Source organism: Chlorocebus sabaeus, chromosome 2 (genome assembly GCF_047675955.1).
Source record: "Chlorocebus sabaeus isolate Y175 chromosome 2, mChlSab1.0.hap1, whole genome shotgun sequence".
NCBI lineage: Eukaryota > Metazoa > Chordata > Mammalia > Primates > Cercopithecidae > Chlorocebus > Chlorocebus sabaeus.
Genome location: NC_132905.1, coordinates 34,835,330 through 34,851,253, shown reverse-complemented (window position 1 = coordinate 34,851,253; position 15,924 = coordinate 34,835,330).

The following is a 15,924-nucleotide window of genomic DNA, read 5'->3' as shown; positions in this document are numbered from 1 at the left end:
TGAGAGGTGGGGAGGGTCCCTTGGAAGCTGGTGAAGTCCTATTCTTATGATGAATCCATTCATTCAAGAAAATAGCCTGTTGCACATTTACTCTGTTCCTTTGTGCCCTGGAAGCTCTGCCCCCAAGACCTAGATAAGGTCTTTCTCTTCTGCCCCCACTCAAATTAGAAGTGGGGAACCTCTTGGGCCACATCTCTGTTAACTGGGAAAGGGAGGTCTCATGGGTATTTTTTAACAGATTAGGAGCCCTAAGTAGGGCTGAGAGCCAGTGGGGAGAAGAATTAATGAGAAGCATCAAGGATAGAGTCCTAGGGAGCATCAGTCTTTAAGAGGCAGGGTGGGGGGTCAGTGAAGGAGAGAGCCATTTGCAGGGCAGGTAGAAGGAAGGAGAGGACCTGCTTGAGCTGGCTATAATTGTGCAGCAGAGGGACACTGCTCATATGGGAAATCACATGAATTCAACTCTACATCCTTGACAAAAAGTTTAAATGGTGTGGGTGATTCCACCCACTGGTGGATGTGAGAACCATATGCTCAGGAGTGGGTGGGATGGGAGGGAGGTGTGTACCTCCTGGAGCGTCGGTCACTCTGGTTCCTGTGGGCTGTTCATGGCATGAGCATCCTGCTGTGCTGAGGGTGAAGCACATGTTTAAATGTGTATTTATGCAAAGTGATCCCTAACATAAGCCCCCTACTTCCTCTGGTGCCTGGTGGAGGAGGCAGCTTGCTGTTCTGGCCCAGGAGGAAACTCTCCCTGGATGGCGATGGGGAAACAGTACGTCAGGTTCCAGGGAAGAGCCTTCCTTAGGAGTTGCCAAGGGTGTTTTTGATTCATTGGGTGCCATAAGTGTTGACTGTAGAACCTAAATTCCAAGAAAGGTATGACTCTACTACTTCTATCAGCAGTGGGTACTTGTCATCACCTGGAGTGTGAAGGGCCACATGCATTGTTTGGAAGGCCATCTGGAGCCTACATTCTAGTAGGAGAGGGAAGAAACATGTAGCCAACCACAGTATGGGGTGGAAACATAAAATTACAAAGGAAAAAAAAGAAGAGATGACTTACAGTTAGATCACTGGTCCTTAGCCTGGTTGCTCATTGGATTCACCTAGGGAGTTTTTAGTAGTCTCATGCCAGCCCTGTTGCACCCAGGACCAGTTAAATCAGAATCTCTGAGGGCCCAGTCAGGGAGCATCAGTAGCAGATTCCAATGTGCAGCCAAAGTTGAGAGCTAGGGAACAGATTGGGGTGGGGTGGAGAGGCAGGCCAACAAGTTGCAAGTAATTCAAATCTCCATTGGAAGGGGCTTCTCACAGAGCAAGGCGGCAGCTCCAGGGCTCTCTAGTCCTTTCCCTCAGCCATCCTCTGCCACTGCCATGCAGATAGCAAGATGGCCAAGGCAGCCCCTGCCCCAGCATCCCGTGCTCAGGACAGTACCCGAAGGCCAGGAGTGGGAAAAGGCACATTCCTTCCTCACATCCTGGAAGCACCCAGATATTCTTCATGTCCCATGGGCTTAGTGTGGAGGAAAAAAACTTATGATCCTTTGAGCATTATTTAGTGCTCAATTAATACATTTATTAAATGAATAGTTTATGAAATAAAAGTAAACATTTTTCTTTTTTTTTTTTTTTTTTTGAGACGGAGTCTTGCTCTGTAGCCCGGGCTGGAGTGCAGTGGCCGGATCTCAGCTCACTGCAAGCTCCACCTCCCGGGTTCACGCCATTCTCCTGCCTCAGCCTCCGGAGTAGCTGGGACTACAGGCGCCCGCCACCTCGCCCGGCTAGTTTTTTGTATTTTTAGTAGAGACGGGGTTTCACTGTGTTAGCCAGGATGGTCTCGATCTCCTGACCTCGTGATCCGCCCGTCTCGGCCTCCCTAAGTGCTGGGATTACAGGCTTGAGCCACCGCGCCCGGCCAAAAGTAAACATTTTTCTAAATATATACAAACTACTTTCACAACTAAAAAATGAAAAAAATAAAGGGAAAAATGAAAAAATGAAATTTAATGCTTTTTTTTTTTTTGAGGCAGAGTCTTGCTCTGTCGCCCAGGCTGTAGTGATCTTGGCTCACTGCAACCTCCGCCACCCAGATTCAAGCGATTCTCCTGCTTCAGCCTCCTGAGTAGCTGGGATTACAGGAGCATGCCACCACTCCCAGCTAATTTTTGTATTTTTAGTAGAGACAGGGTTTCACTTTGTTGGCCAGGCTGGTCTCGAACTCCTGACCTCAGGCGATCCGCGGATTCGCCTGCCGCAGCCTCCCAAAGTGCTGGGATTACAGGCGTGAGCTACCGCACCCAGCCGTAGACCAGACAGTATTATAATGATTACATTACTGATCTGTACATGTGACACTAAAACTGGTTATAAACACTTCACTAGCTCTACTTTTTTTTTTCTTGAGATGGAAAACTCTGTCACTTAGGCAGAAGTGTACTGGCGCAATCTTGGCTCACTGCAACCGCCACCTCCCACGTTCAAGTGATTCTCCTGCCTCATCCTCCCAAGTAGCTGGGATTAGAGGCATGCACCACCACACCTGGCTAATTTGTGTATTTTTACTAGAGACGGGGCTTCATCATGTTGGGCAGGCCGGTCTCAAACTCCTGACTTCAAGTGACCCCCCCGCCTCAGCCTCCCAAAGTGCTGGATTACAGGCATGAGCCACTGTGCCCAGCCTTGCTAGCTCTAATTAAATTTTATTTATTTATTTATTTATTTATTTATTTATTTATTTATTTATTTATTTGAGAGGGAGTCTCACTCTGTCCCTCAGGCAGGAGTGTGGTGGCGTAATCTCAGCTCACTGAAACCTCCACCTCCCAGGTTCAAGTGATTCTCCTGCCTCAGCCTCCTGAGTAGCTGAAATTACTAGCGCCCTCCACCACACCTGGCTAATTTTTTGTATTTTTCAGTAGAGACAGGGTTTTGCCATGGTTGCCAGGCTGGTCTCAAACTTCTGACCTCAGGTGATCCGCCCGCCTTGGCCTCCCAAAGTGCTGGGATTATAAGCATGAGCCCCTATGCCTGGCTTTTAATTTTTGCTTTTGTCTGAGGGTAGTTTTCAATTACTCTGGAGCACCAGGATTACTGTATTAGCTGAGGACATAGATATGACTGATGGATGATGATTCAGAACCAAGGACTCAAGACTTCATTGTAATTCTTCTAAATTTTTATTTATTTTATTTTTATTTTTTTGAGATGGAGTCTCACACTGTCGCCCAGGCTGAAGTGCAATGGCATGATCTCGGCTCACTGCAAGCTCCACCTTCTGGGTTCAAGCGATTCTCCTGCCTCAGCCTCCCAAGTAGCTGGGATTACACGTCCCCACCACCACGCCCTGCTAATTTTTTGTATTTTTAGTAGAGATGGGGTTTCACTATGTTGGCCAGGCTGGTCTTGAACTCTTAACCTCATGATCCGCCCGCCTTGGCCTCCTAAAGTGCTGGGATTACAGCCGTGAGCCACCACACCCAGCCAACGTCATTGTAATTCTCACCTGAGTCTTCTACTTGTTGGGTAGTCCCTTTTTCTTTTCTTTTCTTTCTTTTTTTTTTTTTAAATTAGTATTGTTATTTTTTTGAGACAGAGTCTCACTCTGTCACCCAAGTTGGAGTGCAGTGGCGGGATCTCAGCTCACTGCAACCTACGTCCCCAGGGTTCAAGCGATTCTGCCTCAGCCTCCCGAGTAGCTGGGACCACAGGTGCATGCCACCACGCCCAGCTAATTTTTGTATTTTTAGTAGAGACGGGGTTTCACCATGTTGACCTCCCAAAGTGCTGGGACTACAGGCATGAGCCACTGTGCCCAGCCTGGTGGTGCCTTTTTCATAGTTAGATTTTGGAACCCTTGACTGACAGCCCAGCCCAACACAGGTCTATTTTGATACCACTCGTGCCCTATACAGTCCAGTAACTTCTCTTTCTTTTGGATCTTCAAGGCCTATTATTGACAAGTTCTAGATTGGAGTTATATTACACAGTTTTTCAAAAAATAGTTATTTATAAGATTAACCGGGAGCTGAAAATTATTGAAAAACTGGGAATGGGTACATGGAGGTTGTACTCATTTTCTCTCTTCTTTCTTTTTTGTTTTTGTTTTTAAGATAAGCTCTAGCTCTGTTGCCCAGGCTGGAGTACAGTGGCACGATGTCAGTTCACTGCACCTCAACTCAATGGGCTCAAGCCATCCTCTCAACTCAGCCTCCTGAGTAGCTGAGGACTTACAGGTGTGCACCACCATGCCTGGCTAATTTTTTAATTTCTTGTAGAGATGGGGTTTTGCCATGTTGCCTAGGCTGGTCTCGAACTCATGAGCTCAAGCAATCCACCTGCCTTGGCCTCCCAAAGTGCTGGGATTACAGGTGTGAGCCACCACAGCCAGCCATCTATTTTCACATGTTTAAACTTTTCTATAACAAAACATAAAGAGCCCTAGACGGCCTTGTGTATCCTTGGCTCATGCTAAACCTTGAGAAAAGGGGCTAACATAGCTGGGTTATGTGAAGCCACCAGTAATATGGTGGCAGTTCAGTGATTCCCCCAGGCTACCACAGTGATACTGATACTGGGTGCATGTTGGATTTTTGTTTTTTGAGACAGTCTCACTCTTTTGCCCAGGCTGGAGTATAGTGGTATGATCATGGCTCACTGCTGCCTCAAACTCCTGGGCTCAAGCGATCCTCCCACCTCAGCCTCCCTAATAGCTAGGACTACAGGAGTGCTCCACCATGCCCAGCTAATAAATACATATATATTTTTTGGTCGAGACAGGATCTCACTATGATGCTCATGGTGGTCTTGAACTCCTGGGCTCAAGTGATCCTCCTACTTCGGCCTCCCAAAGCACTGGGATTATAGCCATGTACCACTGCACCCAGCCTGTACTGAGAATCTTTATAACAGAACATTATTTAAACACATCTGAAATATGTCATTAAAAAAATGTAATTTATGGGGAGCTTAGTGAGTACAAGGCATGATTTTGAACACCCTAGGGAAGTAGTGAGCAAAACACGGCCCCAGCCACAAGTAGGGGTTAGTGCAGTGGTATTAAATCTGACAGCGAGACCAATCAATCACAAGCCAGCAAGTGCACAGCCAGATGCTGGAGTGTATGAAAGGGACCAGTGGATAATAGCAGAGGCCTTTCAGGCTAGAGGGAGGACAGGTGCAGAGATCTGGAGTGGAGAATAAGGCCTGTGGTTCCCTGAGGGGAGCATGGAGTGTTGGGAGGAGGAAAGGCCAGGGCAAATGAGAGACAAAGCTGGAAAAGGAGGCTGGGACCTGGCTGGGAAAGACTGAGCCCGGAGATCTGAGTTATGTTTGGTAAGCCTGGGTGGGGAAGAGGTGGGAATGTTTATTTACTTAGTGTTTTGAATCTGTTAACTCATATCTTAAAACCTTTACATCACCGTATCCCACAAATTGTCATTACACCATCAACTTCTCCCTCCACAAGCCACTGGACTGTTTGAGGATATCCCTCAAGTCTTCATGCATGCATGCCTCAACCCCAAGATTGGAGACAGCTATTCCCCTAAGGTTGTGTTGTTCAGACTCTTTTAACAGTATCTCTTAGTAAGAAATCCATTTTCCTATGTGTGCATGTACGCATATAGATACATGAAGCAGGTGTTTCACAGTACAATCCTTTTGGTTTGATGCATGTTGATTCTTGCCTCTCTATTCTGTGTTATTGCCAATGGTGACTAAATTGATTTTACAACTAACAGATCTTGACCTGCAGTTTGAAAAACAGAGTACTAAAGAGTGTTGTTTCCTTTATTGAGAACAGGGCAAGGATGAATATGTGGGTAGAGTTGTGCATTGTACATAACCTTTGATAGTCATATAGTTGTACCAAAAACAATTTCAGTAGTGACACTGAAAAACATTTTGACTTGATTTATCCTGACAGCATACATAATTTTGACTGGCTAATACATTATTTGATTATTAATTACAGCAAAATGGATAAGGGAACCTTATAAGAAAACATACCGGCCGGGCGCGGTGGCTCACGCCTGTAATCCCAGCACTTTGGGAGGCCGAGGTGGGCGGATCACAAGGTCAGGAGATCGAGACCATGGTGAAACCCCGTCTCTACTAAAAATAGAAAAAATTAGCCGGGCGCAGTGGCGGGCGCCTGTAGTCCCCAGCTACTCGGGAGGCTGAGGCAGGAGAATGGTGTGAACCCGGGAGGCGGAGCTTGCAGTGAGCTGAGATTGCGCCACTGCACTCCAGCCTGGGCGACAGAGCGAGACTCCGTCTCAAAAAAAAAAAAAAAAAAAAAAAAAAAAAAAAAAAAAAAAAAAAAAGAAAACATACCAAATACCAATACTGTAACATTACACTTATTTAAATATAACCTTTTGCGTATAGCTTGGTAGATTTACTCTGACTGGTTTTTAGTCATTTTAACTTACTTTCTATTTTACATTTACTATTTACATTTCTACCATATGACACAAAAACACATCTATAATATAATAAAACTAAAACTCTTAATGTTCTAACTGTTCAGAACTGAGTAACAGACTTAATTCCTCAATTGCTGTAGGAGATTTTCCTTTAGCTGTTTCTCAGCAAGGTAAGTCAAGTCACCTTGTTGAGCTAAACTCCACAGTTCCCTGTGTTGTTCACATAATAGTGTAGTTGTGTGGACATGTGCTTGCTGTCTAGTTGGGCAGTTGTCTTTTTTTTTTTTTTTGAGATGGACTCTCGCCCTGTCACCCAGGCTGGACAATGGTTCTGTCTTGGCTCACTACAACCTCCACCTCCCGGGTTCAAGTGATTCTCCTGCCTCAGCCTCCCGAGTAGCTGGGATTATAGGCACCTGCCATCATGCCTGGCTAATTTTTGTGGGCCTTTTTTTTTTTTTTTTTTTTGACAGTCTCACTGTGTTGCCCAGGCTGGAGTGCGATCACAGCTCAGAGTTTAAGATCAGCCTGGGCAACATGGTGAAACCCTATCTCTACCAAAAAAAAAAGACAGAAATTAGCCGGGTGTGGTGGTGTGCACCTGTAGTCCCAGCTACAGGAAGCTGAGTGAGACCAAAAAAAAAGGACCTACATGCTCTACATGTTTCACAGGTACATGTATGATGCAGAGGCACTCACTTGAAGTAGTGACTTGTGTTCCTTTTCGCTTTGTATCTAAATATCTTGAAATGAGGCTTACAGGGTATAGGTACAGATGAGTCTGTTAGTATCATATAAACAATGCATCAATTACGTAAAAACAGAATCAGACGTTACAGGGGGACCTTGTGGAACATACAAAAAACATAAACCATTTTCTATCTTGGTAAAATGCAATTAGTAAAGAATAGTGTTAAGAAAGAGAATATAGTTTTTAATTTTTTGTATATTTTTCCTTTAACGTTTATATTTATTTATTTATTTATTTATTTATTTATTTATTTATTTTCACTTTTTGAGATGGAGTCTCGCTCTCTCAGGCTGGAGTGCAATGGTGCGGTCTCGGCTTACTGCAACCTCTGCCTCCTGGGTTCAAGCGATTCTCCTGCCTCAACCTCTCGAGTAGCTGGGATTACAGGCGCCTGCCACCATGCCTGGCTAATTTTTGTGTTTTTTTTTTTTTTTTTAGTAGAGATGGGTTTTCACCATGTTGGCCAGTCTGGTCTCAAACTCCTGGCCTCAGGTGATCCGCCTGCCTCAGCCTCCCAAAGTGCTGGGATTATAGGCGTGAGCCACCACACTCGGCCTTAAATTTTATTTTTCACAGACCCTGTGTGTGTGTGTGTGTGTGTGTGTGTGTATGTATGTGTGTATAAACATCAACTCGGCTGGGCGCGGTGGCTCACGCCTGTAATCCCAGCACTTTGGGAGGCCAAGGTGGGCGGATCACCTGAGGTCAGGAGTTCGAGATCAGGCTGGCCAACATGGTGAAACCCCATCTCTACAAAAATACAAAAGTTATCCGAGCATGATAGCGGGTGCCTGTAATCCCAGCTATGTGAGAGGCTGAGACGGGAGAATTGCTTGAACCCAAGAGGCAGAGGTTGCAGTGAGCTGAGATCGTGCCGCTGCACTTCAGCCTGGGCGACAGGGTGAGACTCTGTCTCAAACAAACAAACAAACACAAAAAAAACACATCAGCTTATAAAACAGTCATAAAAGACCCCAGCATTCTTGGATTATAATCATTTCAGTTACTTTTATATTGGCTTAGATAACCCCCAAGACCTTTACTGGTAATTCCCAGGAATTTTTGGCCCAATTCCAGAAGTTTTCATTTCGTCATAAGGTAAGCACAGCTGTAAAAGGCTTTAGTACAAACATTCAAACTTTAGCATGAATTAAAGTGCCTTGTCTGCCCCCTAATTTGCTGTTCAGAGGTAATGGCAAGCAGTCATCTCAGAGAGGTAAACCCAGATCCCCTTCTGGACAAGTTGGTGGGTAGGACCCCAAAGGATTGCAATAGTCTTTCCTAATTTGATAGGTTTTGGTCTGCATCTCTTCAGTATCAATAAGGATATAGATATTTTCAACTGCTTATTGGCTATCTGGATTCATAGTGATATATATCTATATCTATATCTATATTTATTTATTTTTTGGGACAGAGTCTTGGCTGTGTCACCCAGGCTGGAGTGGAGTGGCATCTCGGCTCACTACAACCTCTGCCTCCCGGGTTCAAGTGATTCTCCTGCCTCAGCCTCCCAAGTAACTGGGATTACAGGCACATGCCACCACGCCTGGCTGATTTTTGTATTTTTAGAAGAGACGGGGTTTTGCCATGTTGGCCAGCCTGGTCTCGAACTTCTGACTTCAGGTGATCCACCTGCCTCGGCTTCCCAAAGTGCTGGGATTACAGGCATGAGCCACCGCACCCAGCCCTAAGTGATATATTTCTTTTACCTATTTATCTGTAGACCTAGGGTTTTCGTGATTTCATTCATCATTCAACAAAGGAATGTTGTGTCTATTATGTATTTGTATTCATTTTCTACTGCTGCTGTAACAAATGACCAAATCTTAGTGGCATAAAACTACACAAACTTATTATCTTATGCTTCTGTAGCTTAGAAGTCCAATGTGAGTCTTCTGTGCTAAAATATAAGGAAGGACTGTGTTCCCTTTCTGGAAGTTCTTTTCCAGCTAGAGACCACCCACATTTCTTGGCTCATGGCCCCCTTCTTCCATCTGCAAAGCCAGTTATATTGCATCTCTCTGATCATTCTTTCCTAGTCACATCTCCATCTCACTCTTTCTGCCGTCCTCTTTCACTTTTAAGAATACTTGTGATGACACTGGGCCTACCTGGATAATCCAGGCTAATCTTCCTATTTTAAGGTCAGCTGATCAAAACCTTAATTCTATCTATAACCTTAATTTTGGTTGGCCATGTAACAACATATTCACAGGTTCTGGGGATTAGGATTTGGACATTTTGGGTGGGGGGCATTATTCCACTTACTCGGGTGAGTATTAAGAGAGATATGATTTTTTAAAATTTATATTTTAAATATGTTTCTAAAGACAGTCAAAAAGGAAAATGAGTTTATTTGGAAGAATAAACAGGTAAGTAAGCTCTGAAAATGTAGAAATAGCAAAGGATTAAGATATTAAATATTTGCCCAGCTGTGGTGCCTCACATCTGTAATCCTAGCACTTCGGGAGGCAAAGGCAGGAGGATTACTTGAGGTCAGGAATTCATTACCAGCCTGGGCAACTTACCAAGACCCCTTCTCTACAAAAAACTTTTTTAAAAGGAAGCTGGGCATATCTGTAGTCCTGCCTCCTCAGGAGACTGAGGCAGGCAGGCAGGAGGATCACTTGAGTCTAGGAATTCGAGGCTGCAGTGAGCTGATTGTGCCAAAGTGCAAAAATTACATTACTGCCTAGACTCCTTTCTTCTGCCATATGACCTGTGATCCCACCATCTCAAGGTAGCCCATGTTTAATCTCATATGTATCTTTCCTGAATTTTCTATGCACGTACATATATATTCTTTGAAAAAGAACAGAGGGGCTGGGCACGGTGGCTCACACCTTTAATCCCAGCATTTTGGGAGGCCAAGGCGGGCAGATCACCTGAGGCCAGGAGTTCAAGCCATCCTGTCCAACATGGTAAAACCTCGTTTCTACTAAAAATATACAAATTAGCTGGGCATGGCCAGGCATGGTGGCTCACACCTATAATCCCAACACTTTGGGAGGCCCAGGCAGGTAGATCACCTGAGGTCAGGAGTTCGATACCAGCCTGGCCAACATGGAGAAACCCCATCTTTACTAAAAACACAAAATTAGCCAGACGTGGTGGCGCATGCCTGTAATCCCAGCTACTCGGGAGGCTGAGGCAGGAGAATCGCTTGAACCTGGGAGGCAGAGGTTGCGGTGGGCCGAGATGGTGCCATTGCACTCCAGCCTGACAACAAGAGCAAAACTCCGTCTCAAAAAAAAATTAGCCAGGCATGGTGGCGGGCACCTATAATCCCAGCTACTCGGAAGGTTGAGGCAGGAAAATCGCTTGAACCCAGGAGGCGGAGGTTGCAGTGAGCCGAGATCATGCCACTGCATTCCAGTCTGGGTAACAGACTAAGACTTCATCTCAAAAAAAAAAAAAAAAAAAAAAAGGTAGAGGGACTCTCTGTTTTGGGGGCTGCTCAATAAATAAAAAATAATAGTAGAAAAATTAGAGCATGATAGGTTGATAGTTATACATATGATTATGCCACAGCTTTTTTCACTTACTGTGGTCATCTTTCTGTGTCAACACATAGGCATTCATGTCCTTCTTTTAAATATTAATAGCTGTCTATTGTTACATTGCATTGGATGCCTTGTAATATATTTAATCAATCTTCTATTAATAGATTGATGTATTTACAAGGTTTTTTTTTTTACTTTTACAATCAGTACATTAGTTACTGTCTTCAGACATATGACATATTATTAGTGATGTTATCTCTTCCCAAAATATGAGATTGCTGGGCCCAAGGATGTACACATTTCATATTTTTATATACTATCCAATTGTCCTGCCAAAAGGCTGTACCAATTTATACCCTCAAAAATGCTATGTGAGGCTAGGTGCAGTGGCTCACACCTGTAATCTGAGCACTTTGGAAGGCCAAGGCGGGTGGATCACTTGAGCTCAGGAGTTTGAGACTAGCCTGGAAAACATGGCAAAAACTTGTCTCTACAAAAAATACAAAAATTAGCTGGACATGCTGGTAAATGCCTGTAGTCCCAGCTACTCGGGAGGCTGAGGCAGGAGAATCACTTGAACCCAGGAGGCGAAAGTTGCAGTGGGACAAAATGGTGCCACTGCACTCCAGCCTGGCAACAAGAGCGAGACTCTGTCTCAAAAATACATACATAAATAAATAAATAAATAAATATTAAAAAAATAAAAAGAATTATTGACCTGACTTCTGGTAAAATCAAGAGGGCCTCAAATGGTCTAGCTGTAAGCTGCCCTCGTGCTGTGTTCTGTGGGTAAGGTCCCCTAGCCAATCCTTTCATCAAATGAACCAGGAGCAGTTCCTGCTTATCTCTTAATAGTAGGCTTCAGTTCCCTGCCAGTCTGTAGAATTATTCAAACAAGCCAGTTACCTCCCATACAGGAACCAGGGAGCACCTCACTCTCTTATCACTACAAAACCTGCCCTCCACAACCCCTGGTTGTTCACTCCATTCCTGAGTGCACCTCCTGTGTGGCCCTGCATGGCTTGTGGTGCCCTTTCCCATTGAGTATGTAACTAATGAACTGCAGTAAATCTCACCTGTCCAGTGTCAGGTGTTGTGTTTGGTCACTGCCATCACATGAGAGTGGGAACCCCTCCCTCAGCTATGGGGCAAAGAGGACATGATTAAAACAAACATTCAAAAGACTAATGATATCCCATGCTGGTGAGGCTGTAGGGAAACAGGAACTCATGTAGCTTTTTTTTTTTTTTTTTTTGAGATGGCAACTCACTCTCTAGCCTAGGCTACAGTGTGCAGTGGCATGATTGTTCACTGCAGCCACGACCTCCCGAGTTCAGGTGATCCTCCTACTTCAGCCTCCTTAGTTGCTGGGATTACAGGCACTTGCCACCTCACCTAGCTAATTTTTGTATTTTTAGTAGAGACGGGGCTTCACCATGTTGGCCAGGCTGGTCTCAAACTCCTGACTTCTGGTGATCTGCCCACCTCAGCCTCCCAAAGTGCTGGGATTAAGGCGTAAGCCATTTTGCCTGGCTGGTAATACATAATTCTTCATTTCAACTGTTCTTGGTTAATTGGGAGGGTTCTTTTTGGGTACTCATTTTTGACTGATTTTTTTTGGCATCTGTTATGATAATTGTTTCTTTTTCTCATTTGACAAACTCATGGCTTATTAATTTCATATAGAATAATCTACAATTTTATTTTCTTGAATTGTATGTAGGATTTTCCCTCCTGGAACTGATGAACTGATGAGTACGGTTTTCAGTTTTCCTTTCTTCCTATGCTATTATTAGGAATTGGTATAAGGGGAATTGTGGCTTCATAAAATGAAATAGACAGCATTCTATCTTTTCTGGGTTCTGATGCAGATTAGTAGGGTGAAAATTATCTACTTAGTGAGTTTGGGCGGTTTCTTCCATTAAACTATCTGAGGCCAGAGCCTTTTTTAAATTTTATTTTATTTTTTTGACACAAGGTCTTGCTCTGTTGCCCAGACTAGAGTGCAGCAGCACGATCATGGCCCACTTGCAGCCTCAACGTCCCAGGCCCAAGCCATTATCCAACCTCAGCCTGCTGAGTAGCTGAGACCACAGGTGTGCACCACTGTGCCTTGCTAATTTTTTAATTTCTTTTTTTTTTTTTTGAGACAGGGTCTCACTCTGTCGCCTAGGCTGGAGTGCAACGGCACGATCTCAGCTCACTGCAACCTCCACCTCCTGGGTTCAAGCGATTCTCTTGCCTCAGCTTCCCGAGTAGCCAGCACTACAGGCATTCACCACCACACCTGGCTAATTTTTGTATTTTTTGGTAAAGATGGGGCTTCACTAATGTTGGCCAGGCTGGTCTAAAACTCCTGACTTCAGGTGATCCACCCGCCTTGGCCTCCCAAAGTGCTGGGATTACAGGAGTAAGCCACCGTGCCTAGCCCAATTTTTAAATTTTTTTGTAGAAACAGGGTCTCCCTATGTTGTCCAAGCTGGTCTTGAACTCCTAGGCTCAAGCCATTCTCCTGCCTTGGCCTCCTAAGGTGTTGAGATTATAGGCGTAAGTAACCCTGCCAGCCACCAGAACCTTTTTTGGACATATTTCTTGGATGATGTTTTTAACATTTTTTTTATTCTTGTAATTTTATTTCCCAGAAAATGATCCACTTTATCAAGGTTTTCAGGGCCAGGCACAGTGGCTCAGGCCTGTAATCCCAGCACTTTGGAAGGTGGAGGTGGGTGGATCACTTGAGGCCAGGAATTTGAGACCAGCCTGGCCAAAATGGCGAAAACCCTGTGTGTACTAAAAATACAAAAAATTAGCTGGGCATAGTGGTGCACACCTGTAATCCCAGCTACTGAGACTGAGGCACGAGAAGCACTTAAACCGGGAGGCGGAGGTTGCAGGGAGCCAAGATCATGCCACTGCACTCCAGCCTGGGTGACAGAGCAAGACTGTCTCAAAAAACAAACAAACTTGTGTGATCATTAATCAGCAAGTGACAAATCATCTTAAGCAACAAAACAAAACAAAACAAGTATTGATTGGTTCGCTCAGCTGATGAACCGAGATACAAATAGTCTAATCTCAGCACTTTGGGAGGCCGAGGCAGGCAGATCTCAAGGTCAGGCGTTCGAGACCAGCCTGACCAACATGGTGAAACCCTCTACTAAAAATACTCTACTAAACCCTCTACTAAAAATACAAAAATTAGCTGGGCATGGTAGTGGCATATACCTGTAATCCCAGCTACTCAGGAGGCTGAGGCAGGAGAATCGCTTGAACCCGGGAGGTGAAGGTTGCAGTGGGCCAAAATTGCGCCATTGCATTCCAGAGGGAGACTCCGTTTCAGGAAAAAAAAAAAAAAAGTCTAGTTCATAGTTGCTCTGAAAGAAAGGAAGGTGATTGCATTAGTTATTCATTGAACAGTTACACACTATGCTAGAGTTTGTGTAAATTTTAAGTGAGACTCTGTCTCAAAAAAAGAAGTTTTCATATGCATTGGACCAGAGTCAGATATAGATAGTATTCTCTTATTTTCCTGGTGTTCTTTTAAAGATGCAAAACCATATTACTCTATGAAATAGGAATGGAGACTATAAAGAGAGATTAAGTTGCGATCAAGACAGAGGTGGAATGGAAGTTGGCTGAAAGAAAATAAAATCAAACAAGCAGAATCAAATGTCTCATTGGAGAAAATAAACAGTACTCTTGACTCTGAAGAAAATTAAATCCGTAATGGTGAAGAAAAACTTGATATAGTCTCCCAGGGTGCAGAGAAAACATTTATTTGACATTGGTGATCCAATGTGATAGCTTTAGAGAAGAGGAAGGAAAAAACCCAAATCTTTTCACAGAATGGACAGGAAGAAAACTTTTCTAAGCTGCAAAGAAGACCTCTTTTGTTTCTGGAAAATTAATAGATAAGGCCCATATTGATTTATACTGGCAAAATGTTTGACTTCTGAGGGTAAAGAAAAACCCTTGCAAGCACCAAGCAAACTGCTAACCTTAAACAGACAAACCCAGCTTTGCATTTTCAGTGCCAGAAGACAATGAAATAAAGACAAGAGTTTTGAGGGGGAAAGCTTGAGACTCAAGAATCCTATAAACAGGAAATCACTGTAAAGGCATTCTCACCTAGGGCAAAGGCTTAGGAAATACAACATTCCAGAGTCCCCCCTGAAATCGCTAGTCATGTGAGAGATAGGTCCAAATGAGGAATAGAAAAATTAGAATACAAAAAACCGGCAGTGACATTGAAAACAATTAAACAGAGTTGGCAAAAGCCAAAAACAAGGATTGAAAAAGAATGTGGCTTAAAAAAAAAGGTGTAAACAAAAGCTAGGTCTGTTGTCCTGATTAAATGGACAAATATAAGTAGTGAGGGCGGCAGGTAGGAGGCAGAAAAGCACATTACATTTCTTATGACATAAAGGGGAATATAAAAACGAATTATTTGTCACTGACTTTACTAATTTGTGAAATGTAAACTATTTTCATTTGATTAAAGGCTGTCGCGAGAAGAATTAAAAACACTTTCTGCCTTGAAAATCACGATAGAAGATAAAAGCAAATGTGGGAAAATTCAGAAAACAGGAATAAATAAAAACTAGAGAATACGAAGTCATAAGACCAAACACGACACCTATAAACAGCAGAGACGTAATGCGTTAAATCCCAGCCACAGTAGAGACTGCAGTTCTTAGGACAGACCCTGGTGCCTCCAGGCCTTTGCTAGTGCTAAACTCTCGGCCAGGCTTGCTTCCCCACCCTATTCAACACTGAGGCCTCAATTCAAGGCCGACTTTCTCCTCCCGGCAGTCCTCTCGGGCCGCCCTAGGCTGAGTGAGCACTCCCCACAGTGAACGCTGCCGGCGCGGGCGAGGCCGGTGCTCTAGGTCCGGGACAAAGTCCCCACCTCACTCCCTCTCACCCCGGATTGCAGCGTGTGGTCTGGGGCCATGCGTTACGCCAGGCGCGGGACAGGGTGAAAGCGTTCAATCCTGCTGGGGTATAATGTGCTTTTTTTCCCCGTCGCACCTTCCAGACGGTGATCCAGTGTGAGCAGCAAGTTTCAAATCCTCTCCGTTTGATCACGAACGGAGTTTACTGCCCTTCGACGCCTCCCGCACGACAGCCCGTGGTCCTCGCGCCCGGGCGGGTCGTTTCTCGGCCAGGTGGATCCACCCGCGACGATTCGTCCCGACCCCACCTAGCGGACTTGCAAGGTCCAAAGGCGTCCGCTGGG